The sequence below is a fragment of the Populus euphratica genome, unplaced genomic scaffold (assembly GCF_000495115.2).
Source record: "Populus euphratica unplaced genomic scaffold, PopEup_1.0 scaffold31.1, whole genome shotgun sequence".
Lineage (NCBI taxonomy): Eukaryota > Viridiplantae > Streptophyta > Magnoliopsida > Malpighiales > Salicaceae > Populus > Populus euphratica.
In genome coordinates, this window is record NW_011499850.1 from 1,063,890 (window position 1) to 1,066,862 (window position 2,973).

The following is a 2,973-nucleotide window of genomic DNA, read 5'->3' on the forward strand; positions in this document are numbered from 1 at the left end:
AAACTTTTAAATTTAGCTTTGGAAATAAATCCAACATTCTCAAATCTTAACTTTTTTCGCATTTTTTATATAGTAAATTTAACTCGTGATGTAGTATGGGCTATCTTACTAGTTCTCTCACTATCACAGGACACTTCATTCGGAGACTGAAATGTAAAATAAATTTTTAGAACTGATTTGCATTATATCCTTCAAGTTAAAAGCTGTTGATTTTGAACTCATAAAAATAATCACTTGATCAAATAAGCTTATACTATAAATAAAAATCATACAATAAAAACATATATTATGTAATGTGAGGTTCAGAAATAAAATCTAAATATTTTAATTTTCAATATTTTGGATGAGATATTTTTTTATATAGGAAATTTGTATGGTTTTCCATCATAAACTTTTACGTTTTGAAGGGTAAAAAAGCTTAAATTACTTTTAGTTTAGAAATAGAGAGGCTGATATGTGCTCATTTAGAGTAAAATGTATGATTTTAATTACTTACGTTAATTAAAACGTTATGATTTTTTTAAAATTTAAAATAATATTATTTAAAAAAAAAAAAAAAAACAAACCGAGTTTTAAGGGCTGACTTCCAGTTTATCAAGATCAAACAACCTAGTCCACTAGGCTTTGACGCGAACCACCATATCAGGACAGGTTTAATAAAAAGCTAATATGAAGTAAAAGGTATGATTTGATCAAACAATAAAATATTAAGCCTGTTTTTTCTGTTTTGCCCTTTTCCCATTTCCGACAATAACTCGTGTCGCCTTCGCGTCGGCCAAAGAACAAAAACATATTCGCACGCTTGCCTATAATGTGATCACAAGGAATATGGTTATGCCTTGGAATTTCTTGTTTCCTGAGATCTTTTTTTTTTTTTTTTGACTTCCTCACCGACTCATTAAAATTTGCCTTTACTACATTTTTCAGAGTAATAGATATTATCCAAAATGACTCCATCTCTCAGCGACTTGTACTTTATTCTGCTATTTTTTTGGGTTATTTTCGTATCTCCATGCTAAATTTATTTCCAAAGGAACATTGCTTTTATGAAATTTTATTGTAAAGTAATTATAATTAATTGCAATGCTTAATTCCTTACCCATCGTCAATGGAAATTTTGTCTTTACTTTTTCTTACCAAAAAACGGTGGAATTCAAACCCATGTAGGACTTTTTTTAAAGATTACGGCAGGTTTGTGGTCCTAGTAAACATTATTGTTTAAAGTGTTTTCTATTTAAAAATATATTAAAATAATATATTTTTTATTTTTTTAAAAAAATATTAAAACAATATGAAAATATAAAACAATAATTTTTAGCAAAACAAAATCAAAATTTAAGGAAACTGTTCCCAGGAGGACTTGTACATGACCCTCCCCTTAAAACAAGAGCAAAACTAAAATTTAAGAGATAAAGGGATAGTATGAGATCAGAATTTTTAGAAAAGGAGAATATGATATTTTAATGAAATCAATTTAACTTAATTTGATACTAGTCTTAAGATTTTAGGACTAAATTGAAAACTTTCTCAAAGTCTAGGCATGGCCACCCATTATCCAAGCATAATTGCATAAACAGAGTTCTGCCCCTGCCGACGACGTCTTAATTTTAGAATTCCAGCAATGTCCTTGGTGACAAGCACGATAATTCTTGTAGCAAAATGCAAGCTAGCTGCTTAACTACAAAATAAAATTAAAATACCAAATACTAAATTGTAAGGCGTTTGCAATTTTTTTTCTTCATTTTAAGTTCTTAGGAAAAATTTTTTGGAAGAATATTATAATTGTACCCACTATGTTTATTATTAATTTGATGATTTTAAAAAAAAGAAGGGTATTAATTTAATGAAGAAAATTAGAAACCAACTGCAACAAGCTGTGGTTTCATGCTGAAAGAAAGCTCGTGCAAGTGGATTGATTCTGATTAAGAAAAGGTTTATTTGATTAATCTTTTTAAAAATCTTTTTAAAAAAAAGAGGGGTATTTTTAAAAATCTTTTTACTTTTGATTTTAAAAAAAGGAGGGGTATTAATTTCATGGAAAAAAATAGAAATCAACTGCAATGGTTTCATGCTAGAAAAAAAAGCTTGTACAAGTAGATTGATTTTGATTAAGTGAGTGATAGTGTTTAAATTTCTAACATTTATGTTTTTAATTATTTTTTGAAAGCATATTTCACTCGAAAAAAATATTATTTTTATATTTTTTAATTATTTTAATATACTGATATAAAAATTAAAAAGAAAATCTTGAAATATTTTTAAAATAAAAAACATCTCTCATCACAGTACCATGCCCTGTGCTAAGAAAAAGTTAATTAGTGATATATGAATTTTTTTAAAACTTTTTTTCTTTTGTTTTTTTCCATATGTCAAGCATTTAAAACATTTGTTTGGATATCTAGCGGGCTTCTGGTGCAATTGCGGCTACAAACAAACACAAACACAAACACAAAAGCATTAAGCATTGTGGAAAAGTTCTTGCTTGCAAACATGTTTGTGCTTATATACAGGCGTGCATGCGCTCGCAGAATTTAGGGTTTGTTTATTTACAAGGCATGTGTTTGTGTTTCGCGCAAAACATATCTGCATGCTTGATTAAAAAAAAAAAAGATTTATTGTTTATGAACTCGACCTTTTACGAAGTAACTTGGGGTTGCTTTTGTTGCAAGCTATATTACAATGCAATAAACAATGGTGCTCCTTATAGAATAGCATAAACAAAGAAAATAGAAGTTAACTAGCTTTTCCCCTTTTCTTTCTTCTTTCACTGTATTTCTATACGTCAACTGTTATACTGTGTGTGGATATTGGAGACTTTACTGTTCACATCGAAGAACAGTGTACCAACCCTTCTTCTTTTTCCTTTTTTTCTCTTATTTTTTTTTGCAATTCCATGTCTTCACTACGTGAACTGTGGAGATTCAATTCTTCAAGTTAAAAAATAGTGGACCGCAACTTCCTCATCACTGCTAA